This window comes from Phocoena sinus, chromosome 11 (assembly GCF_008692025.1).
Source record: "Phocoena sinus isolate mPhoSin1 chromosome 11, mPhoSin1.pri, whole genome shotgun sequence".
NCBI classification, from domain to species: Eukaryota; Metazoa; Chordata; class Mammalia; order Artiodactyla; family Phocoenidae; genus Phocoena; species Phocoena sinus.
The window spans coordinates 91,353,157-91,380,125 of record NC_045773.1 but is presented as its reverse complement, the minus strand read 5'-3'; the positions used below and the strand labels follow the sequence as shown (position 1 = coordinate 91,380,125).

Sequence of the window (26,969 nt, the reverse complement as noted above, 5' to 3'; positions counted from 1 at the left end):
ACTGCTACTGTAGCACCCAGATCCAATAGGACCCACAAATTATTCCTCAATAGTGGTAGCAACCTTTAGAATATGAGATGTTTTTTAGTAAGATTAAAGTGTGTTACAAGAGGCTCTGCTCCTTCTGGGGAGCCCACACCAAGATGGCGACATCAGTAAACAAGTAGCATAGAGCAATATACAGACTCATAAACCAACACTTCATGGGGGTCAGTGACTTGCCCAAGGTTGCAGACTTACTTGACCATAGGACCAGGAATAGAATTTAGGTCAGTAATTCCAGGAGCTGTATACTTTCTACCAGAACCAATGTGATCATATGTACAAAATGAAAGCACATGAAAAAACCAGCATCTTCCACATCCATTTACTCTGAGGCACTGGGAGATCCTGAGTTCAATAAGCTTATTTTAATATGACTGTTTAACCCTCAGGAAGTATGGAGAAATATGTGTATTTAATACAAATTTTTAGAAAACCAAGAAATAAAAACTCAGTGGAAATCTTTCTTTTCGATGCTTTTTCCCCGATATATGCCCTCATATTATTGCATTTTGGCTCATTCAAAATAGCTCACATAACTGAAACATATGGTAGTATATGCCTGGAAAAGTTTCTTGACCAAATTATTAAGAAGCTGAAAACTTAATATAAAGTTATTTTTATATATATACACACACATATACATACATGTATGTATATTATATATATACATATTTGCATATATAATACATATACACACAATATATATTGTATCTATATATATATTATATATTTAAAATATGTATTTATACACACACACACACAAAAAACCAAGTCGAAGTTGGCTCTTCATTTTCTAAAATTTGAAGGTAATATGTTCATAGGCCAGCCTGGGTTTCCTGTAGTTTTACTCTTTCCTGGTCAAAACTCTTCTAAACTTTTTTTCTTTTATGATACAGTCTAGCAATGAGGTAAAACCTCCAGAAAGCAGCAGAGCTGGGCAAACCCGTAAGTTTTGTGCTGGATGAGCTTCTCGAAGCCTATAGCATGCCTTCCCTTCAATTACTGGATCCTAAACCTCCTCATGAAAGGTGACCAGCAGCTGACACACAAAAACTACTAATCTCAAAATCCCAACCCAGTAGCCTGATAAAAAGCAATAAATCAGCCAACTTTAAGCAAGAGAAGCACCAAACAGCTGACTGTACTCGCATACCTCAGATTTTTGAAAGCCAGAAAAACATTTCATTCCAATCAAAAACTTCACTTAAATAAAATAATTGCAGGGTGCAAATCCTGGTTGGGAAACCTTAGCCCGGAAGAGTTTACCTCCTACCCACAACCTAAAAGAACTGCCAGAGCCCAGTTTAAAGAGGCTGCTCTGAACCTGATACTATTAACCGCACCAGGAGAAAAGGGCGTTCCTACACTGGAAGAGTCACTGTCTCCACACTTGATACATAAGAAGATAATGAGCAGTGCCCCACAGAAGCTGAGAGAAAGTCAAGTTCATGGTAAACAAAAACAGAACCTCTCCCCTTAAAAAAAAAAATGAAATTAATTGGAGGATCACCTAGAGCTAATGCTAATACCACTTCAGCACCCTGGCTCCTGTATCCAATGATTCACAAATCGTTACAAGGCAAGTCGCTGCAGAAGCAAATCTTGTTAACTTACAACATTCACTGTGCACGGTTCACAGGTAGCCCCAACCTGTCCTTCACCATGGAGACTTCCCAGAAGAAGCTGGAGCGCTCCTGGGCCCAGGCGTGTTCTTTCTTCCTTTCACAGGGAAGGGAGAAGTACCTAGCATAGGAACAGAACAAAAGAAAAAGAGAAAGGTGAATACATCGTCAAATCCCCCGTTGTCTCAACAAACGAAGTCCACGATCAATTAGACTGATGGATAATTCACCAAAGACCATTCTCCAGTATGCTTTGCTTAAAAAGGAAATGCAGTATTTTTGCTCTTGTCCCAGGAGACAGCACGGTGCGGCCAAGCCTCTCCCCCACCCCCATCCCCACCCCAAGTTGAAGCCAATTCTGGGAAACTTCAGATGGCAACCCAGCTGAGATGCAACACAGCCTCAAAATAAGCTACTTGAGTTTGCTCTCTTGCAAGGAGGAGGGAGCTAGAGCTATCACCTTCTGCCATTTTCATACCTCACTGGGCGGTTGGGAAGACCAGTAAGCTCACTCTGGCAAAGCACTCACAGTTCCCGAGAAGAAAGGCGCCACGTGAACACAAAGGATTATTAGTAGTCAGAAGCCTGTTACTGAGCTTAGAGCCAGAATATAAAAGCCAGCTTTGGCAAGGCACCCATAATCAACCATCCCTGGGGCACCCAAATGTCCAAATGTTTCTTCTTTCACCGAGGGGTCAAGGGAAGCAGAGGACTGGAAACAGAGGCATCTAGAATCTCAGGGAGAAGAAAAGTAAAGGCCTGGATTAGGAAGTGAACAGCAAAAGGAGATGAAAACTGGTGAGAGAGGCATGTGCAGGAACACGATGATTTGGTCCACACCCCTCCCTCGGATTGCTGTTCTGCAGTGTTGAGTGCACTGGACATTTGCAGGGCTGTGAAATTTTCCACTTGGCCATTTGCCATTTCCACCCACCGAAGTGGCACATTGAGGCCCTGATGGAAAAGGACTGGGTGATTTTTGTTTGTATGTTGCTTTTAAAGAAAAGACCTATTCATATCCTGATTAAGTTTACTCTCAATATCTCATTAATAATTTCCACACCTGGATTTCTTGATTTTTTTTTTTTTTCCCCTCCTGTAAGACAGGGCCAGGAAAAACTTTTCCTGGGCCAATATTATCAAGGTATTTGCACTTGTGTACTTTTGAGAAGCATGCTTGAGGTATGGAAGCTTACCGGAGTGGCTTTGGGGATGACAAGAAACAGAATTTAAATGCTACGCTGGAATCTTGTTTGCTTCCCAAATAAATCATCCACAAGTACCAGTCATGTTTTTCTTTCAAAGTCATAAGCGTACATTGAACAAAAATGGGAATCCCAGAATTAGCACTGTGGGTATAGGAATATTTTCGATGGAAAAATGTGATCTCTTATCTCAAAAACAGGCAAGAATGAATAATATCACATCTTAGATTTGGAACTGGCAGAAAACTGACAAGTAGACCTCAAAATAAAGAATTTTTTAAAATGCAGAGAAAAAATTAGGACGAAAGGGAGAAAGGTGTCTGCTATTAATACAATTAACCATGACTTTTATAGTGATTTCAGTTTATAAAGTGTTTTTTAATCGAGGTATAACTGACATAAAACATATTAGTTTCAAGTGTACAAACTGCTTTCTTTTTCATTCATTCACTGGACACATTTTTACTTGGTGCTTACTATATCCACCAGGTTCTATGTTCATAATGCTGAACAAAACAGAGGACTGTGCCTTTAAGAAGCTCATTGCTGCAAGAGGAACAGATATTAAAGAATCAGAGTATACTATTTTTAATATTTGCATAAAATTCGAAAAGCAGATAGGCATTAAGAAGGAAAAATAAACACTGTGATTTGCAATCACCCCATAATGGGGTAACGTCACTTAGAAGAAAGGTCTTTCTTACAAAAGTAACACTTCAACAGGGAAGTAAACGATGAGCGAGAGTTAACCAGTCATCAAGTTTCCGGGCAGAGGAAACAGCTCTGCATTATGTGCGCTGACTAGACCTGTACAATTAATTTCTGTTATTTCATCTTTTTCCCCTGACTTTTTTTTTTTCAATTGGGTCTTCTTGATCAAGAAATGAACAACAGAACTGTTCTCTATACCTTGAAATAAGAAATGATTCTTCTTTCCAACTACTGGGCCATCAGAGCAACAAACTAGTAATTTCTGCTAGAGGAACATTATTCAGTGCAGGCATTACACTTGATGTGACAGAAAAGGAAGACTCTAGCTTCCTAATTCATCAAAAATAACCGCATCATCACAATGAAATAAAACAAAGCTTCCTCTTAAAACCCTCCCCTAAAAGGGCTAAAAACAGATCATAATACACGTAAACTTCTAAAAACAGAAAACAAAACAAAAAAAACCCACTTCTTAGTACCTTCTATTAGGTTCCAAATTCGCTGGCTTCCTCTTGACTATTAGGATGTTTTTATTATTTCTCTCCTGGACCGAAATGGTATTTTTCCTCACTTTCTAGAGTGTCCTGTGCACCTTCGCTTTTGGTTCTTGGGTTGGTATCTATTTACCCAGGTAAGCAGCAAGATGCACAGAAATAAAAAGCGACGGAAATGTTGTGCTCATCTGAACTGTCTTCTTGTTCCCTACCATCCCAGAGCGGGTACAACTTAATTTTTCCACTAAGGAAAATCAGGAATTTGCTTTCTTCATCCTACAAAACGAAGGCATCCTCAGACAGGCTCATTCATGTTCTCCTGTGAATGGAGTAAGTTTGAAAGTCTGTTTGAAACGAATATGCCAAACTTCCATTTGAGCCTGTTTACATTTAAGACACCGGATAAAATGTAGTATCTCCTACATATTTGGTTCCTCAGATAACTACCAAAATATTAATAATCCTCCAAGTTCAAAGTCGTGAAATCCAAACCCTCACTTTGACTTAGGAGTTCTGACAAGCTTTAGCAAACTCAGGAAGAAAGAGCAAGAAGAAAAACTTTTTGAAGCCAAGTTGTCCAAAACCCTGCCATGAGACCTGGGAAATTATGCCAGGCTGACAGTTGCATCCTCCGTCCAGAGATGAAAGTGACACAACGCCAATTTCTCCTTCCCCTGACTGCCCACAGCACTTACAGCCTTTAGCCGAGCGTTCTGACCCGAGGTTCTTTTCAATTCAGCACTGTTAAATAAATCCAGTGAAGTATAAAAAGACAATGTAGGCCTTGAAAGGCTCCAAAAGTTTACAAGCTCCTTGATGAAAGAAACCTTGCCATGCCCTTCTTTTGCAGCGTCCTGGTAGTGTTGAGTAGAAGAGCCTGCACTTAAATTAAATGATCCATATCCCAAACCAGTTCTACGACTTAACCTTTATGCCAAAGGAAGCACTACTCTACAGCTATAATTTAAGCCCTTCTCACTTTTCTGCCCTCCAGGGACTTGGAGGTCCTACATGCCTATCATCCGAATGAAAGTCCTGCATGAACTCGAGAACAATTAAGTTATAACTTACCCTTCTCTCTCCTGTTCTTCCAATCCATTATATTTTTGGTCACTAATGGCTTTTGAGCAGTTGCCATCTCCTTTCAAGATTTACAAGCCCTCCCCCCATCACCAAGAGCCTTTATCCTCGATTCTCCTAGCTTTTCAAAAGCCACCATTAAGGAAACCCTCGTGGTACGTGAAGGAGAGATGTGGATGCTCTGAGGCAGTGGCTCTCAAACCTGAACCGTCATCAGAAACACCTGGAGGTCTTGTGAAACCATGTTGCTGGGTCCCACCCCCAGAATTTCTGATCTAGGAGGTCTGAGGCGAGGCCAAAGAACTTGCACTTTTAACAGGTTCCCAGGTGATGCTGAGGCTTCTGGTCCAGGGACCACACTTTGGGAGCCACTGCTCTAAGTGTAAAGTCTTTCTGTCATATTACATGGCCAGACAGAGGCTAAGGATCTTGAGTATATTTAATCACTTTAAGATGGGTACATTAGAATAAACAGGTATCATTCCTTCCAAAGAAGTGACAAATGACCAAACAACCCAAAAAGCCCACACCACTTTATAATCTGTGAAAACTCTTTGGGGCTCTTAGTCTGTCTCCTACTGGCTCCAAGTCCTGTTGGGGTCAATTCTGCCCTCTGTCTCTCCTACAATCTTTTCACCCCCTCTACCAGAAACTTCTTTGCAGCCTAAAACGTAATCATTGCTATCCCTGAAAGATCTTCCCCAGACCCCAATACATTCCCAAATGGCTGTCACCGCTCCCCTGTTCACCATAAAACATGTTAAAGTGTAGTATAAATTCAACACAGTATCTCATCGGGTACCTCTTAAAACCCTTAGAGTTCGATTTCAACACTTTTTTTTTTTTTAAGTAAACTTCCTTCTCTTTTAAAGGCCAGGAATGGCTCCCTGTCTTCTAAATGTAGTGGCCTTTTCCTAACTGACTCTCCTAGAATACTTGATAAGGTAGTTCCTTAAATTTTCTTTTTATTTAGTGACCTAGCATTTTTGCCTGGACAGCATCTTTCTGGAATGACCTCTCCCCCATTTTCTTTGTTATTTGGGCTGGGTTGACCTCATGCCTTGGGCCCAAAGATGGGCATATGCAAACTATTATATATAGGATGGATAAACAACAAGGTCCTACTGTACAGCACAGGGAACTATATTCAATATCGTGTGATAAACCGTAATGGAAAAGAATATAAAAAGAGCATGTACGTATAACTGAGTAACTTTGCCGTACAGCAGAAATCAACACAACATAATGAATCAATTATACTTCAATAAAATTTTAAAAATAAATAAAGATGGGCATATGATCTAGGCTTGGAGAATCAGAATACATATCCCTCTTGCCATGATGACAGGATGTAGGGATGGGCATGTAACCAGAGCCACACCAATCAAAGGCCTCTCTCAGACTGGCTGGAACTAAGAGGAATGAGAGGCCCTCTCCATGGAAGAATGGTCTCCTCAGAGCTATTTTTACCACCTTGTGAGGAAAGCCCACATGAGGGTGAAGCTCTGCAGCAGGGAATGAGGCTGAAAGACAGAACGTCCGAGTCCTGATGACAGTGAGGTCCCTTGGATGCAGCCATGCCAAAAGTTACATTCATTCCTGTATTTTTTAGTTACATTGTGATAGACAAAATTCTAAAGTGGCTCCCAAGATTCCCTGTCCCCTGGTGCCCACACACCCTCTCCTAGTTATTCAATCAAACACAATCTGGGTGCTGCTGCTGCTGTGAAAGATTTTGCAGATAAAATTAACATCCCAAATCAATTGACCTTAAAACAGAAAGCCCAGCCTTGGTGGGCCTGACCTAATAAGGTGAGTCCTTCCAGGACAAGCTTTTCCAGGAATGAGATTCAAAACATGAAAGAACATATTTGGGGGTGGGAGGGGGGCATGGCTCTCACCAGGAGCTAAGAGTGGTGCCCATCCCATAGCCAGCAAAAGAAGAAGGGCCTCAGTCCTACAACCACAAGGAAGTAAATTCTGCCAATAACCGCAGGAGCCTGAAAAAGGACGGCAAGCCCCAGATGAGAATGCAGCCCAGCTAACACCTTGATTTCAGCCTTAGGAAACCCTGAGTGGAGAATCCAGCTAAGCCATGGTTAGACTTCTGACCTACAGAAATGGTGGTTTTAAATCACTATGTTTATGATAATCTGTTCTGCAGCAACAGAAAACTAATACATAAGTGATACAACAAATTCTTTTTTTGTTTGTTTAAGTCACTCTGAATTTTACTTGTCTCTTGCAACCAAAATGTCCCAGTACTACTCTTGATTTCTGAAACAGTACTATTCTGACGTTCCTCACATCACTGACTGCTGTTCCTCTTGCTTGGGTTTTGTCCCTTCCTGTTATTCCTTCTAACCCTAGGATATGTACTCTCCAAGGTGACGTTCTCGACTCTCTTCTCCTTCTATAATAATTTCCTTGTACTGCATATGACTCTTAAATCTGTATCCTGGCTTCTCCCCCAGTAAGCTGCTGGATATATGCAGTATAAATAAATTATGTCTGTTTCAAAACTTCTATTTTTTTCCGCCAAACCAGTCCTCCTTTTATTTCTGATTCATGCTAATGGCACAGTTGTCTTCTCTTTTCTCCCAGTGTCTACCAGTTGTCAAGTCCCATTAAGCATGCACTCTACACCCACGCTGCCATGCCGGCTCAGACTCTGTCCTCTCACGGCAGCCTGATAATGGTCTTCTTGCCTTCAATACTCTCCCTGCAAACCTCTGAGCCATCCCTGTTGGATCCTAAAGTAGATTATACAACTTCTCCATGCTACACCTTCACGGGTTCCTCCAGCTTGCTGAAAGTCTCCTAAAATCTGCTGTTTAAGACCTTTACCATCTAGCCCCAACATGCTTTTCCAACTTCATTTCCCACTTCTCCCCTTATGCGTGTTGTACCAGCCAAACTGAGGTCATCTCTTCATCTCCAAGAGCTCACATTTCTACTCCGTATGTAAAAATTCAAGCTGTACCTATTAGGACCAGCTCAAGTCCTACCTTTTCCAATCACTCTTTCCGTCATCTTCCTGTGCTACAACTTTCTCAGTCAGAAGTACTTTTTTTTTTCTTGGACGTGAACTCCTATGGTTTTTATTCCTTTTCCCGAGGATACTAATCATCTTATTCCTTATCCTCAAACAGGCACCATCTCTCCAGACTGGAGTGAACTCTGCAAAGGCAGGGTCTGTGTCTGTCTTCTCTTTGTTAAGTGCCGCAGTGCTTCTGCAAAGGGCAACCCTTTGACGAATACTTGTTGATCACCTGACCGAGGATGTGGTATTTTCCTTTCTTCCCTCTGACGTGTCCTCAAGTCTCCTTACTCTGTGAGCTCCTTGCTGGTGGCTTGGAGAAAAATCATGACATGAGCCAATATGCAAACTGCTCAGTCACTGACGAAATGCTCTATAAGGGCCTTTTTTTTTTTTTTTTTCCAACTCAGGCCCAAAGCTGACTCTTCGTATTTTCTTTCTGAGGGAGAAAAGAGCAGCCAAGGTTGCTGCCAACTGTAGAGTTCAGAAAAGCCTTCTGTGGATCAGCTCAGCCCAGCAGGTCCAGAGCCTTTGTCTCCAACCCTGCTCACAAGGGAGCATCCATGGCAATGGCGGGGCGGGGGGGCGGCAAAACCCCCCTTTCCCAGGAACGGCAACACAGTAAGACTTCAAGAGGAGCTAGAGGGAGTTGACCAGTGGGAGGAAGCCCAAACCTAGGGTATTCTGAAGAATATGACTTGTTCATCACATCATGCCATCCCTCTTCAATCAACAAATCAGTAACTTGTGCGATTTATCCATCGTAAAATCTGATTCCAAACTGGCAGTCCCTGAATGTCTAGCACGCACTTGGGACACTTCCTATTGATATTCACTGGTTTGTGCTTAGGTAATGAAAACTAAAAGGAGCATCTGCCGAAAGAACACATCATCAGAGATAAACATGCTAGAAAAAAAATCCTATGATGAAACGTTAAAATAAACATTAATTCATGTTGATCCATGCCACTGTTTCCTAGGATTAGCGCAGCTTATCACAAAAGGTAAGGCTTTATCCACACACGTATAGACGCGGCAGGTGTCTGTATTTGTATGCTGGTTATATCTCCTTACTGCTATAAAGCAAAGTTTGCTAAGAAACACAATTATGCACCCAGAGAAAAGTATGTCTGCATATCGAGAAGAAAAGGGAAAAAATAAACAAGATATACCTAATCTGCACTGAACAGCCATAGAATGACGTCTCCAGGAAATTAGGATTTTAAAGACCAAGATGGCTTGTGCTCCTAATTGACAATTTCTCCCTAGCCCTGTTTAATACTCTGCTTCCAAAGGGGGTTGCTAAAGCCCAGGAGAAGGCACCGTGGCTCAGGAGACAGAACAATCTGGATCAAGAAGCTTGGAGACCACACTGCGGCTCTACATCCCCTGGGTTACAAGTCCCTTTCGGGCTGCCAGGAGCCATCACACACCTTCTCCTGGGAGGAGAGTTTTATTCATGCCTGCTGGAGAAGGTCAGTGATTAGTCCGGGTGTTGCAGAAGTGCCTGGTAAAAATGGGGACGGTGGGGACTGAGCCTGTGCTTCATGCCTTGATCGCTTATAAAGCGTTTATAAATCATGAGCTCTAATGGTTCCTGAGTAGCCTCTGCGAGGAATCCCCTGGCTTTACATTTCATTCTGTGTCTACTCTACTTTTCTCTCCTTTTTATAACAAAATTAGTAAAAATCCTCAGAAAAAAATTTGAATATGTGCCTCTCATTCTCTTCTTGCCATAATATTAGGAGTTGTATGATAGTATCCACAAGTATTCTGTTGGGCCTGACTTCACAAAATACCAAATGGTAAGTCAAAGTATTATAAAATGACAAGACAGAATCCCCATATACTCTCCAGCCCAATGCTTTTGGACAGATACAGAATTCACCAAAGGTACTAAAAGCAGAACTTTGGAAGCATCCTATCAAAGCCATGACTTCCTTTTTACTTAATGAAATGTTTCTACGTAAAAGCATGGCTTCAACCAGGACCTTCAACCGTGCCTTAAAAGTTATAGTATCGGGCTTCCCTGGTGGTGCAGTGGTTGAGAGTCCGCCTGCCGATGCAGGGGACACGGGTTCGTTCCCTGGTCCGGGAAGATCCCACATGCCGCGGAGCGGCTGGGCCCGTGAGCCACGGCGGCTGAGCCTGCGCGTCCGGAGCCTGTGCTCTGCAATGGGAGAGGCCACAACAGTGAGAGGCCCGCGTACCACCAAAAAAAAAAAAAGTTATAGTATCGTTACGTGATTAAAGGCTATTCAAAGATCTTTTGAAAAACAGAATTATTTCCCCAAATTCAAAATCAGCAACAGTTTAACTATCCAGCGTTGCATAATGTTTGGATCAACAGGATTGCCATCATTACATTAAATCAACCTCATTTGTCTTCCTTTTGTACGTTTTATTAAATTGAAAGCCAAAAATATAATGACTCTGTATTTTATCCTTTTTTTCATACTATTCCAGGTCACTGCCTCCTTGTTTAAATATCACAACTTCCTGATGCAATCAGAACAAAAGCATTAGGAGACAAAGGCACTATTTAAAACTTCTCTTTTGGAGGAGGCTTAACAAAACGATTCTAGCTTAAAACTGAGATTTCAGTGGTCTCAGCTGCGAAGACCAAGGAACAGAAATGCCACTTGGCATTAAATCTAGGGATTACCTGTTGAAACACCAAAGGCAGGTAGACTGAGCCTGCGCGTCTGGAGCCTGTGCTCCGCAACAAGAGAGGCCCGCGCACCGCGATGAAGAGTGGCCCCTGCTTGCCACAGCTGGAGAAAGCCCTCACGCAGAAACGAAGACCCAACACAGCAAAAATAAATAAATCAAACCACATTAGAGAATGACTGAAAACACTTAAAAAAAAAAAAGAAGAAAGACTGCAGGAAGGAAGAAATTAACACATCGAACCAGGAAATGTTTGACTTCACTCCCTCCCCTTTTAGTAGAAAAGAAGCCTGCATTGTAACTCAGGCAAGATGGTTCTTTGGGACACCATCCACCATCTTCTTGGCCTGCAGGCTCTCTGAATAAGGTTGCTATTCCTGGCCTCAACAACTTGTCTCTCAATTTATTGGCCTGTCCTGCAGCAAGCGAAGGAGCTTGGACTCAGTAACAATGTCACTTGCGACAATGTTTTAAGGTCAAATAAAGGGCAATATCAACTAGCACAGGACCCCAGCAAGATACAGCCAGAGTTGGCCTGCAGAGTCCTGAAATTCAATTAAAATACCTGATCACATTTCATTAAAAATCACACGGAAATTCCTTACATAATGAGGATCTTAAAAGTTTCCTACATCACTTTAAAAATAAACTTAAAACTCTTTAGAATTAGCAACACCTGTTTGTCACATGCCGCTGGAACCCACATGGTAAGGAATGGCGCACCCCCATTCCTACTTGAAGAATGAATAACAGACTTTCTCCCCACCATCTTCGTCTTCCAGGTTTAGGGGGTTTATCCTAATATCACGGCTCAGGGGATTCTCACACTTAGAACTCCTCGCATATCAAAAGAGGAGAAAAATCTCACTCCTTAATTGTTTTGTGGAATAAGCTCTCCAAAGTTCATTTTTGTTACCTTTTTCAGGCAAAATAAGAGGCCTTTTACAAAAATTCTATTGCTAAAACAATGGAATTCTCCTGGGAATGACTTCGTTATGGAAATGAAGTGACAGCTTCTTTTATCTAGCCAGGCAGAAAGTCTGCATTTATAAAAGGCATTCAGAGCACTCAAGTGCTGTGCGTGGGAGGACAGAAAACGCTATTTTTAATTCAGATCTCAGCATTCCTCCCATACAGGTCTTTCAGTATAATCATACTAATACTGATCTAAAAGGAAAAAAAGATTCCCAATTTCTGCCGACCCCAGCAGAAAAAGAGGGGGTGGGAAGAAAGAAATTAAGAGAATGTTGAATACAGCTTCCTTCCACTTTAAGACCACTGCCGGCTCAGAGATCAACCTCCAAGGCTATCAGAGCTGACTATTATCCAGAATGAAAGGGACTTAAGCTCTGTAACAGCCTTACATCTTCTCATACAAATTTACATTTTCCTACCTGTGACTTTCACTGTACTGAGCTTGCAGGAGTCACCTGGGCCTGCCAGGAGAGGCTATGCGGGTTCTCTCATCTGTCCCCAAGAGTTTACATTCTGTGGTGATGCTGTGATGGATGAGTCCACTGAAAGCCAATTTCAAATTTTAGCAACTGGAAGCCCTCTTGGGTAAAGCGGGAGGCACCTGAGCTGCTGCGTGGGCAGGTGCAGAACTTTCCGGCTCAGGTGTGGAATCTGCAGAGGGACCTTTTGCATGGCTGCCATGTTCCCCTGGCTCTGCTGGGGAACCAAAGCCTGAGGAGGAGTGATGAATGCGGTGCTGGTAAGAAGTGAAGACCAGTGTAGATGACTCTCTGCAGAAGCTGACATTGGAGGGGAAAAAGTAGAGGGTGAGAGTGGAATCACAAAGGATAAATGATAGAACAAGATCCTTTAGTAATGTCTAAGGGGTTGGTTTAAGACCAAAAGTGAAAAAGTGAAGAACAGATGGGGGTCAGAGAGAGAGTTTTTAATCGAGGTAAAATTCACATCACATAAAATTCACCATTTAAATCATTTTTAAAGTGTAAAATTCAGTGGTTTTTATTACATGCACAATGTTGTACAACCGTCACCATTACCTAATTCCAGAAGATTTTCATCATCCCCCAAAGAAACCCCATACCCATCAGTCACTCCCCATTCCCTCCTCCTTCCAGCCCCTGGCGACCACTGGTCTGCTTTCTGTGTCTATGGATTTGCCTATTCTAGACGTTGCATCTAAACGGAATCATACAATACGTGGCCTTTTGTGTCTGGCTCCTTTCACTGAGCATAACATTTTCAGGATCAGTACTTCATTCTTTTGGCTGAACACTGGCTGCATTGCACGTATATACCGTAGTTTGTTTATCCATTCATCAGTTGATGGACATTTGGTGGCCATTATGAAGAATGCTGCGATGAACATTCTTGTAGATGTTTTTGTTTGAATGACTGTTTTCAATTCTCCTGGGTATATACCTAGGAGGGGAATTGCTGGGTCATGGTAATTCTGTGTTTAACCTTTTGAGGAAATGCCAAACTCTTTTCCACAGTGGCTACACAATTTTAAAGCAATTTATGAGGGTTCCAATTTCTCCATATCCTTGCCAATATTTGTTATCTTCTTAACTTTTTATTATGGCCACCCTGATGGACATAATGTGGTATCTCACTGTGGTTTTGATTTGCATTTCCTTAACCACTAAAGATGCTGAGCATTTTTTCAACGTGCTTATTGATCATTTGTACATCTTTTTTGGAGAAATGTCTATTCAAGTCCTTTGTCCATTTAAAAATTGAGTTGTCTTTTGGTTGTGCAGTTCTAGGAGGTCTACATATTCCAGAAGCTAGACTCTTATCAGTACATGATTTGCAAATATTTTCTCCCATTTGTGGGTGGTCTTTTGACTTTCTTGACAGTGCCCTTTGATTCACAAGTTTTTTTTTTAATTTTGATGAAGTCCAATTTAATTTCTTATGTTACTTGTGCTTTTAGCATCATATCTAAGAATCCATTGCCAAATCCAATGTCATGAAGATCTATTCCTATGTCTTATTCTAACAGTTATATAGTTTAAATGGATTAACAAGCTAAATGTTAGAGCTAATTTTTTGCATATGGTGTGAAGGGTCTAACTTCATTCTTTTGCATGTGTCCCATGTGTTGTCTTTTCCAGCTGTCCCAGCACCACTTGTTGAATAGAGGTCACAGAGATTTGAATATGGAGTGATTTTAGTTCATTCTTTTTTAAAAAGTTTTTTTCTTCCAAAAATATATATCATTTTGCAAATTTACTTAACTGACTTTTGGTTACAGTGAACACAAGTGAATAAACTTGTTTTCCTCATCCCACATTTTGAGAATGTAGCAAGTTTTCAAGAACCTTGACTCACCAGGGCCATAATCCTGAGCTTTAGGGGTAGTCAACAAGCTCTTGATGGTGCTTTTGCAAGGACTAATTTCCAAAAGCAACAAGTAGCTTGAAATTGCTGGGGTTTCCATTATTTTCATTCCATTTGTTGCCATGTTTCTTCTGCTCAAGTGAGCTGCTCCTGTCCTCAGCTTTCTAGAGACCTCTGTTCTTGTTCCCACCCCAATACCTGCTTATTAATATTGGCTCTTTGCAGAGAATTTAGTAATCTAACTCACAGTAAGTCAGGTATAATATTCTTCTAGCATGATGTTTAAGTCCTTGTTTTAAGCAGAAAGAAAGAATAAAGTATAGGTTGTAGAATTCTAGGTATCATCCAGTCAGCCAGGAGAAGAACTGGAGACTTTCAAATCCCTCTAAATCATCATTTCTCAAACTTGGCTACACACTGAGATCACCTGGGAAGCTCTAAAAATACTGCTGCCTGGGATCCACCAGCAGAGCTCCTCACTTAATTGGTCTGGGGTGCAGCCCAGGCAACAGGATTCTGATATGCAGGCGAGGGGGGGAGCCAGCGCCCTGCAGTCAGGCATCTGAGGTCGCTACTTACTCCTCCAGGTCTCAAAAGTCAGCTCCTTCCTGCCACTGCTTGCAGGCAATTAGGAATGTACACTCATCCATTAACTTTTTTTTTTAAGTTTTATAATTTCAGATTAAAACTAACAAAAACAGTTCTCTATAGTCGTTCTCATTTAATCTTCCCAAAAACCGTGGGAAAGGAGTTTTTTTGTTTGTTTGTTTTGTTTTTTTTTTTTTTTTGCGGTACGCAGGCCTCACTATTGTGGCCTCTCCGGTTGCGGAGCACAGGCTCCGGACGTGCAGGCTCAGCGGCCATGGCTCACGGGCCCAGCCGCTCCGCGGCATGTGGGATCTTCCCAGACCGGGGCACGAACCTGTGTGCCCTGTATCGGCCGGCGGAGTCCCAACCACTGCGCCACCAGGGAAGCCCAGGAGATTTTTATTATTATTATTATTATCAATGACTGCTGAGGAATCACACTCTGACAGATTAAGCAGCAGCCCCAGATCACAGCATTTGAAGTGGCAGGGAAGGGATTTTCAGCGCAATTCTTCCAACCCCAAAGTCTATCATTTATGCTGTCTCTCTCAGTAATTTTAAAGGGGCCAAAAGTTATGAATGTGGTCATATAATTTGGTACTGGGGCCCATGGGGGAAACAGCAACTGTACATCTTCCGTCCAGCACCCATTTTGCAAGATGGGGCTCGGGAATACAAACAGAAAAGAATGGTGGGCACTGTCCCTGCTATTTACTGTTCTTTCTCTCTGTTGCATGTACGTGGGTGTGTGAATGAGTGTGAGCGTCTCCATACAAGGGAAGTGGGCCTCAGGGGTACACCCGAATTCAGGAAGGTATGACATGACTCCAAAACTGTAGCTGGGTAGGGTTTTCAGAGATGGTGGGACAACAGTAATTCTCTCCAGTATGGGATAAGACTGGCAACAGGCCATGAAACACCTTTATTGTGGTACAAAAGCAACGAACACAGAGGAAACTAACACTTCGTTCACTTGTGAATTTAGTCTCATGCCTAAATCTGATTACCAAACTCAGTCAGTGGGAAACAGAAAGACCCAAGGATATCAGGCAAAAATGCCCATACTTAAATATTCCTCTTCTTAGAGTAGGAGAAGACACAACCTCCACATGATATCATCCTGCCTGTCAAAGCATGGGACACATTCACAAGCCTTTCCACCATAGTAGAAAGTAGAAAAAAGAATTGATAAAACATATTGGTTACGGTAGGAGAAGCTGGGAAGTGAATTTCAAGTCACTTTTCCCTCCTCTTTCTAATTGTTGCACTCAAACAAATGTGTGGGTCCATGCATGAATGTGTGTGCAACTACACACATACACACACATACTAGGCCTGTAGGAAAACAGATTTCAGTCTGGTCATTTTGCATAGATCTGAAAGACTAGGGGCAGTGGGCTGCAATGCTTTAATTCTGTATCTGTGTATTACTATGTAAGGAAACTGGGAGAATTTCTATACAACAGATTGGGAGCTGGAAAGGAGTAAGAATTTGCTGGAGGTTTTCTTAGGCCAGTGTCAGAAGTTGGTTTGATGAGAAAAGTTTTCACAAGTGGGAGTTGTAGCTGCTTGTCTCTTAATTGTAGTGAATCTGTCAACTTTCTTTCCAGTGTATCAAGACTTTACTCTTCAAAATCATTCTCTGTGTGCCCTGAATTGCTATACTTTTAAGCTAACTACTTCTCAAAGTGCTGTTTAAAAACTGACATCTTCAACCATATCCCAGGCTTAGAATATGTCTAAATTTGCACAGTCTCATTGGCTCTTACAAGAGTGCTACTTTAAAAAAATACACTTGACAGCCAATCTCTTGAAAATGACTTGTGCAGAAATTGTGTTCAAATTACTTTTTATCAAGAGATTTAAGAGAAAAATGTGGTTTTCTTTGTAATAGGCTAAAAATAATGATATCCTTTATCTTCCACTGAACATGTACATATGTCGTATAAGCTGTTGCATTTAAACAAATTGAAAAACAGTAGGATTCTGGCTTTCGTCCAGAAAGAAAAAAACTTGCCCAGAATATCACTGTAAGCGTTAAAAAAATACAATTAACTATTATTTCCCACCAAGTTCAAGCCCACATACAGAATCAGATTGTCAACCAGGTCCAAGGTATCAAACTATAAAAGCTAATGTCTCAACAGACAGGAAACAAAAAAAAAAAAAAAAATGATTGCAGTACAATTTTACATGAGGAAAAGAGAATGAGAGGAAAGTGAGTTTATATTTCTACAAATTCCTTTTGAGTTACTGGGCAATATGTTATTTAAATTCACCCTTATGGCAACAGTACACAAGTCATATCCCTAAAATATTCCCACTGAACATTTTATTGAATATTTATGATGTGCAAAGTGCTGCTAGGTGAGGTTCAGAAATGGAGAAAACATGTTCATCTCTCTGAATACTGCTTTTTAAAACATAAAATAATTGTTACCAACTCTAATAATTTTTGGTGATTCTTCATCACCAGTGATTTTCAAATGTGTTCTTTTAAGTCAGAACAGTGCCTTCAAATGAAATCTTATGTATCAATGGAAACCTAATACATAAAATAAATAAAACAGACTATTCACATTGACCTATTGGTTTCTCCACCTGCTACCTGCCCTGCATCACCACCAAAGGCTTCTGGAGGCGTCTGGGAGGCTTTGAGAAATCCTTAGGCCACTGGTCTGGGGAGTCTGAAGTCCTTAACACGGCATACGGTACCCTCTGCACCTTCACTCCTTTATCTCACAGCGTTATGAGCTCACCACTCCACCAGCCAGGACACATCGTTAAGTCATCAATAGTGGAGTGCCAACTGTTCACTGCATGCATTATGCACCACCCGTTTGTTCCCCGTGCTTTATCCAAGCTGTCCCTCAGCACGTGAGCCCTTCATGTCCTTCACCTACATGACAAGTGCCAAGACACCACAACTCTGCATAGCTGGGTATTGTCTTAAGTCCGTATATACATTCGTTTTTGCCTCACCACGATGGGTGGTAGTTATTGTTCACGTGGCATTCATGTACACTAACTTGTAAATAAGTCAAGGACAGAGAGTATACTGTATTTTCAATTGTACAATACAATTTAGCACAGGTATCAGCACATAGTAGGGGCTTAGTAAATGTTTGTTGAGTGAATGAATGAAGATGGATGGATGGATGGATGAGTGACATGGGTTGAACCATTTTCATCCAACCCGTGGAAAACATTTATATAAGTATACATAGACATATATAGGTACATACTTTACAAATTATGGCAAAATACACAGAGCATAAATTGTACCATCTTAACCTTTTTTAAGTGTACAGTTCAGTGGCATTAAGTACATTCACGCCAGCTTCTTCACTTCCCCTTTGCCCCACCTGCTGTATATCATCTCACGCCTTTTCATCCACACTTGGGACCTCCCTTAGTGCGAAATGTGGTCAAGACATACGGTCAGTGAAACTTCCTAGCTACTAGCTAGCAGTTCAGGTTGCTAGAAATGAGTTTTCTGGATTTTTCTCTTAAGCCCTCGCTGATCCCTATTAACAGGAACTGTTAGGAGTCAGCTTTCACCCCAGGACCGTTTGGGGCTCCATGGAATGCATTCTTTTAAGAAACAGATGCATGTGTGTCAAAGAGCCTATATCTAATACACACAGCTTATATGTGATATCCGTATGATTTTATGTTCCATATTTTAACATTTCTGAACTTAGGACTGGTTTTATATATCAAGAGCACATTAAAAAAGTGAGAGCATGTCTTTCATTCCCCCAGGAAACTAATCATTAAATCTACGGAGCATCTTATCATCAGTGGATAAGAAATCAGAGAAAGCCGGTACATAGTTTTTATTTGTACAGTTAGATTTCTAGTTTAAAATGTTTGCGTCTCATGATCACATTTTTGATCTTACACTTAGAGGACTCTGAAGCAAAGTAGAGTAGAAGGACTTAAAAAGGGTGGCAAGTCATTCTGGTGGCTGGTAGAGGCCAGCAGGTGACCTGGACGCCAGGCTGGGATCCCATGCTAACTGCTACCCCCTAAAAGTCTCCACTGCTCCAGCCTCAGGTTCACCATGTGTAAATTACACAGGGCAAATTAACATTCAAACAGGGTTAAGATATTCCTGACTTCCTTCCTGCACCAACATTCAGTACTTCTCTGGCTTCGCCACGAGTCCTCAAGGGGAAGAGCTGAGACACCACCCACTCTGCACGGCTGGCTGGGGCCAGTTGAAGGAAAGAGCCCACCTCTTCCTGTGTTCAGCTCCCCTGCTTCCACTTTTGTAGCTCTCGTTCTATTTTCCGACTTGGATCACAGATAGTACCTTCTACTTCATATCAGCTAACTACGTACACCCTCTGGGGAGCCTAGATCACTGAGCAAGGGGCCAAAACTCAGCCAGACACAATCTAAAGCTCTCCCTCTCGGCTGCGATCAGCTTAGATATCTAGATACACATGAGGTGGGCAACCGGCCCTGACTGAAAGAAGGCAACAAGCACATCGCAACCCACGTCAACCTTGACGCATCAGTATGCCTACCATGTACCAAGTTTAACCAGCCAGCACCAATAGCACCAGATTTTGTTTTTTTTTTAACCAAGAAATAAGTAAACAGCGTGGAAAAGGTCCCCATCAGGTGTGCCTAGGATGCTGGTATCAGTCCTATTTTTGAGTTTATATCATTAGGGTAGGCTGGACATCCCAAATCTTAAAGTTAATAAGGTAAAGAACACCTGTGGGCTTCATAGGAAGGAATAAGGGCACCAGCAGCCTACTAGGAAGTTAGCCACAGCAATGAGATCTGGAGATTTCCCCTTGCATAAAAAGGGGGGAGGGTGGCATTTAATATGAACACAATCCAGATGTGCTGAAAAAGTAGGCTTTGTTCCTTAACGAAACTGCAGCTGACTGTCTACAGAGTATTTAAATTTCCTGAAATTTTGTACTATAATCAACCCGTGTGCATTGTCACGAGGCCCTCATTCCAAAAGCACAGTCAGGGAGAAGGCAAATTAGGGTCTCGGTGATAACTTCAGATGAGTGAGAACAAACTGCTGTGCTTCTATCTTCTAGACATTTAAGGAATTTTATTGTTACTTCACTTGCCAGACTAAGTGAATTATAAAAATCTCTGCTTTCTCATAAAAGCCTCCACAGACCCAGGCACTGTAAACGATGTCGCAATGAGCAGTACACTATCCCTTTTCCTCCCAGAAGAAATAATCCTCTTTTTGTGATTCTCCTTTTCACTTCATCTGCGGGACAGTGCCTACTCCCAGGCTGAGAGGATCGTGGTTTGGGCAGGGAACTGACGGAAAAATCTTGGCATCAGGGTTTATTATAAACTGAGTTACACAGGAATGGAAGACCATTGGAAGCCCTGGAAAAAGGAGAACTATTACCAGGGTAACAGAGAGGTTGGACCTTTTAGCTGGTGATTCGTTTTCCTTTGTTCACATGCTGTGATTCATGCTTTGGGTGACAGCAAGCTGGCTGTATCATTTTCAAGTTCATCATTTTATTAAGAACCGAATCCAATGAAGAAAGTGTTTTAAGGAAAATGGTCATTTGGAGATTCTAATGATTTTTCTCTAGTATGGTCTTATTTAATACTTTTACGTGAGCAAAGCTGATGCTTGCCCACTCCCTCCCCCTTTTTTAATTTCCAGAAAATAAGACATTTTCTGTAGGTCAGGTCACCAAGCAGTCGTTTAGAAAAGGACAATTTTAGCTTTAATTCTTCTCCTCACTTCTTATTTAATGGGAGCAAACCATTTAGATTCTCTGGAAAACAAAGAACCTATTTTTATGCTGAGTTCAAGAATTCTGCTGTCTTGTTCAGAAGTGTTAGGAGGATTGATGAGTTAGGTCGGTAAATCACTTTGCAATTCCCAGGTCAAAGATGTGAAATGAACAGTATTGGTATTTGTTTTAGGGAAGTCAAAGTGATGAACTCTGCCCAGTGGGCCTAATTAGGATGCAAAGCTTGTAACTTAAAGGTAAGAGGAAAAATATTTTTGCAGTACTTATTTTTACCTAATTCTCCTCTATGCTAAGAGAGTAAAGGGCATGCTTGTGATTACTGATAACACTGTATTAAGTTGATAATGGTAAAAATAAATTAAACGATGGATGGATGGGTAGACAAATGACCAGCTGAGCTGGCAACCAAATACATATATTCCTCCCGTATTATATATTAAGGCTGCTTCTTTAGAACCCTCTCTTCCTTACCCAAATTATCACTGCAGAAACAGATCATCACGCTTCGAGTCTTAAAATATAATGGAATTCCTAAATCAATCTATGAGATTTGGTTAAGAACTTTCAATACGGATTTGTCCAGTTTTTGAGGTAACAGCGATACAAACCTTTTTGGTTTAAATATTTGTCGCTATTCCTCCTTTTCTTGCCCAAACTGATAAAAAATAAAGCTTTTCTATTACATTATGCTTAGAAATTCTCTAAACTATAGAAGGTGCCTGAAATTCATGAAGAAATAAATGGACGGACAGATGGGTCAGCTTTGCAAAGTCAGAATGAACCCTGAATGGTTTCTTATGCCTCTAGGAAAGACTGAACTTCAAACAGGCAGGACAAGTATTTTTCTTAGCAAACCTTTATGGGAAATGGGCTCAATCACTACTTAGTGTTTAAGGGCTTTCACTGTATGGAAACTTCCTTACACTGAAGTCTCCAAAGCCAAGTTTATAATTGACAATGTATGCCTGAGTATAAGGCGAAGGGAAGGTTCTTCACAAATGTATCCCTCAGAAAAGATGTGAGTTCTAGTTTTGTGTGCTTACAGAGTCACCTAGCAGCACTGCTGTTTTTTTCTTTTCAAGGAAGAAAAGAGATTTAGCTAGTAATTATTCTTGGGAGTATGACTTTACAGTTGAAAAGAATGAATGTCACATAAATAAAAAAGGATTTTAAAGACTGCTTTCTAAAGCAAAACAGTAAGTGGTTATGCTGTATAGTTTGTAAATACATACTCACTGGAAGGATAGAAGAAAACTCTCTCAATATTGTTTGGTACCCATATTGTTATAGTAATGGTCCCCAATACATCATGCCTCCTTGTCCATGTTCACATAAACTGAGCTTGGCTGTGTGATTTGTTTTGGCTGGAAAGGTATTTAAAATGTAATCAATAGACCTAGACGTGGGTACTTGTGGCTTGGGATAAAATTCTTGGTGACAGCATCACACACAGATTCAAAACATATTTGTATCTCAAATGACTTAGATGGAAGTCAAGATAATCTGCCCTGGAATGCTATATCAGATGACTTATAAAGTGCTTCAAAAGATGACAAAGACACTAGCACTATGAAGTTGTAAACAAATTATTTTTGTTTACAAAACTAATATGAAAGTAGAAAAAAAAGGAATGTTTTTAAGTTAATCTACTATGACTTCAAAACATGCTTGTGGGTTTCCCTGCTGGCGCAGTGGTTAAGAATCCACCTGCCGATGCAGGGGACACAGGTTCAAGCCCTGGTCCGGGAAGATACCACATGCCGCAGAGCAACTAAACCCGTGCGCCACACGTACTGAGCCTGCGCTCTAGAGCCTGCGAGCCACAACTACTGAAGCCCATGCGCCTAGAGCCCGTGTTCTGCAATGAGAAGCCACCACAATGAGAAGCCCGCACACTGCAACAAAGAGTAGCCTCAGCTCGCTGCCACTAGAGAAAGCCCGCGCGCAGCAACAAAGACCCGACACAGCCAGAAATTTAAAAAAAAAAAAAAAAATGCTTGTGAGGCTAAATAGTTTAAGTATAAATCTGATTCTTTGAGCTGAATCTCTAACTTCTTAAAATGTTTACAGTTGGGCTTCCCTGGTGGTGCAATGATTAAGAATCTGCCTGCCAATGCAGGGGACATGGGTTCGATTCCTGATATGGGAAGATCCCACATGCCGTGGAGCAACTAAGCCCGTAGTGCCAGAACTACTGAGCCTGTGCTCTAGAGCCGGCGAGCCACAACTACTGAAGCCAGTGAGCCACAACTACCGAAGCCTGCGTGCCTAGAGCCCATGCTCCACAAGAGAAGCCACCACAATGAGAAGCCCACACAGCAACAAAGACCCAATGCAGCCAAAAATAATATATTTTTAAAAAAATGTTTACAGTCAAATTGGCAAAAAAAAAAAAAAACAAAACACTCACTGAAAGGATGGATGATAGCTTAAACGTGAACATGTATCTCACACCCAAACCTCTTCTTGATCTGTACATCTGAAGACAGAACACCTTATCTGAAATATCTACGAAAAAAATAAATGTCTCACCACCTCATACCCCTTAAGACAGCTACTATCAAAAACACAGAAAACAAGCACTGACAAGGATGTAGAGAAAGTGGAACCTTTGTGCACTGCTGGTAGGAATGTGAAATGGTGAAGCCATTGTGGAAAACAGTACAATGGCTCCTCAAAGAATTAAAAATAGAATCACCATACAATCCAGCAGTTGTACTTCTGGGTATTTTCCCAAAGAATTGAAAGCAGGAACTTGAACAGATATTTGTACACACATGTTCATAGCAGCATTATTCACAAAAACCAAAAGGTGAAAGCAACCCGAGTGTGAATAAAATGTATATACATACAGTGGAATATTATTGAGTCTTAAAAAGGAAGGAAATTCTGACATACGCTACAGTGTGGGTGAACCTTAGGAAAGTTGTGCTAAGTGAAATAAGTCAGTCCCAAAAGGACAAATACTTACATGGTATCTAGAATCCACGTATATGATATATTGAGAGTAGTCAACTTCATAAAGACAGGAAGTTAAACGGTGCTTGCCAAGGGCAGGGGCAGAAGAATGGGAAATTATTATTTAACGAATGTGGAGTTTCAGTTTTACAAGATGAAAAGAGTTCTGGAGATTGGGGGCACAACATGTGCATACTTAACACTACTGAACTGAACATCTTAAAATGATTAAAATGGGAAATTCTGTATTCCACCACATTAAAAAAAGAAAAAAAAATGTCTTATGTACACCTTAAACTCAACATTTTCAAATTTCTGTTCTGTGCCTGTTCTCCCCATCTCTGTGAGCGACATTCATTTCCTTACTTGCTCAAGCCAGAAACCTAGGAATTATCCTAGTGACCACGTTCCTATCCTTCATCCACATCAGAAAACTACCAGTCCTGCACAGCTGACCTTGAGAACACATACGTCTTGAACTCACCTACCTCTCTCTGAGGTTGCTACCACCATTCAAGTCCAAACCACTATCACGTCCTCTCAGGCCAACTACAGGTTTTCCTTCCCCATTCCCTGCTTTCTTGCCATCCTCTAATCCACCCTGCATGTTTCAGCCCTCACGTGACTTTCCAGGTACTTAACAGAATCGAACCTCCTTGACAGTTCCAAGGCTCTTCGCTATCTGTGGCTTGCCAACTCTAACTTCATAGCCCTCTAACTCACCCTGGTCTTCAGCCACATGGGTTCAAGATCAGGTTCTCAGAATGTGCCAAGCACTTCTTATCTCAAGGCTTTTGCATATGTCAGTTGCTCTGCCTATCTTCAGGTTAATGTCATCTCCTAAGCCAGGCTTTTCCTGCTCACCCAAGCTGAAGTGGTTCCATCCCTCCCCCTTGTTATTTTTTCTCATTTTCCCTTCATTTCTCATTATATATATTCATTTACGTATTTATTGTCTACCTCTTCCAGTTGACTATAAGCTCCTTGAGGGCAAGGCTTGGCCCTACTTGCCATATTCGGCACAAATAAAAAATCATAATGTCAGATAGCAAAAAGTGCTATGAAAAGAGCAAAGCAGGGTAAGAAGCTATTTTAGACCAAGCACAAGGATGGAGATTGGTTCAAGATGGCAGAGTAGAAGGACGTGCGCTCACTCCCTCTTGCAAGAGCACCAGAATCACAACTAACTGCTGAACAATCATTGACAGGAAGACACTGGAACTCACCAAAAAACATACCCACATCCAAAGACAAAGGAGAAGCCACAATGAGGCGGTAGGAGGGGCGCAGTCACAGTAAAACCAAATCCCATAACTGCTGGGTGGGTGATTCACAAACTGGAGAACACTTATACCTAGACACAAATGACAACAAAACACGATGATCCAAAACCTATGGGAGGCAGCAAAAGCAGTTCTAAGAGGGAAGTTTATAGCTATACAAGCCTACCTCAAGAAACAAGAAAAATCTCAAACAATCTAACCTTACACCTAAAGGAACTAGAGAAAGAAGAACAAACAAAACCCAAAGTTAGCAGAAGGAAAGAAATCATAAAGATCAGAGCAGAAATAAATGAAATAGAAAAAAAGAAAACAATAGCAAAGATCAATAAAGCTAAAAGCTGGTTCTTTGAGAAGATAAACAAAATTGATAAACCTTTAGCCAGACTCATCAAGAAAAAGAGGGAGAGGACTCAAATCAATAAAGTTAGAAATGAACAAGGAGAAGTTACAATGGACACCACAGAAATACAAAGCATCCTAAGAGACTACTACAAGCAACTCTATGCCAATAAAATGGACAACCTGGAAGAAATAGACAAATTCTTAGAAAGGTATAACCTTCCAAGACTGAACCAGGAAGAAACAGAAAATATAAACAGACAAATCACAAGCACTGAAATTGAAACTGTGATTAAAAATCTTCCAACAAACAGAAGTCCAGGACCAGAGGGCTTCACAGGTGAATTCTATCAAACATTTAGAGAAGAGCTGACACCCATCCTTCTCAAAAGCTTCCAAAAATTGCAGAGGAAGGAACACTCCCAAACTCATTCTAGGAGGCCACCATCACCCTGATACCAAAACTAGACAAAGATACTACAAAAAAAGAAAATTATAGACCAATATCACTGATGAATATAGATGCAAAAATCCTCAACAAAATACTAGCAAACAGAATCCAACAACACATTAAAAGGATCATACACCATGGTGTATGAGATTTATCCCAGGGATGCAAGGATTCTTCAATATACACAAATCAATGTGATACACCATATTAACAAACTGAAGAATAAAAACCATATGATCATCGCAATAGATGCAGAAACAGCTTTTCACAAAATTCAACACCCATTTATGATAAAAACTCTCCAGAAAGTGGGCATAGAGGGAAGCTACCTCAACATAATAAAGGCCATATACGACAAACCCACAGCAAACATCATTCTCAGTGATGAGAAACTGAAAGCATTTCCTCTAAGATCAGGAACAAAACAAGGATGTCCACTCTCACCACTATTATTCAACATAGTTTTGGAAGTCCTAGCCACGGCAATCAGAGAAGAAAAAGAAATAAAAGGAATACAAATTGGAAAAGAAGTAAAACTGTCACTGTTTGCAGTTGACATGATACTATACATAGAGAATCCTAAAGATGCCACCAGAAAACTACTAGAGCTCATCAATGAATTTGGTAAAGTTGCAGGATACAAAATTAATGCACAGAAATCTCTTGCATTCCTGTACACTAACAATGAAAGATCAGCAAGAGAAATTAAGGAAACAACCCCATTCACCATTGCAACAAAAAGAATAAAATACCTAGGAATAAACCTACCTAAGGAAGTAAAAGACCTGTACTCAGAAAACTGAGATACTGATGAAAGAAATCAAAGATGACACAAACAGATGGAGAGGCATACCATGTTCCTGGATTGGAAGAAACAATATTGTGAAGATGACTATACTACCCAAAGCAATATACAGATCCAATGCAATCCCTATCAAATTACCAGTGGCATTTTTTAAAAACATAACTAGAACAAAGAATCTTAAAATTTGTATGGAGACACAAAAGAAGACCCCGAATAGCCAAAGCAGTCTTGAGGGAAAAAAACGGAGCTGGAAGAACGAGACTCCCTGACTTCAGACTATAGTACAAAGCTACAGTAATCAAGACAATATGATATGGTACTGGCACAAAAAAATATAGATCAATGGAACAGGATAGAAAGCCCAGAGATAAAGCCACACACCTATGGTCAATTAATCTATAAGGAGGCAAGGATATACAATGGAGAAAAGACAGTCTCTTCAATAAGTGGTGCTGGGACAACTGGACAGCTACATGTGAAAGAATGAAATTAGAACACTCCCTAACACCACACACAAAAATAAACTCAAAATGGATTAGTGACCTAAACGTAAGACCAGACACTATAAAACTCTTAGAGGAAAACATAGGAAGAACACTCT

General features: G+C 41.0%; 1 protein-coding gene across 7 annotated transcripts in view; it reads right to left on the bottom strand.

Annotated features, from left to right (window-relative positions):
- ATXN1 (ataxin 1) overlaps positions 1–26,969 on the bottom strand; it is a 406,204-nt gene that overhangs the window by 159,149 nt on the left and 220,086 nt on the right. For all 7 annotated transcript variants that reach the window (XM_032647559.1, XM_032647558.1, XM_032647553.1 and 4 more), the window contains one exon: positions 1,660–1,788. The gene's annotated coding sequence lies outside the window, so the exon portion shown is untranslated. The remainder of the gene's footprint in view (positions 1–1,659; positions 1,789–26,969) is intronic.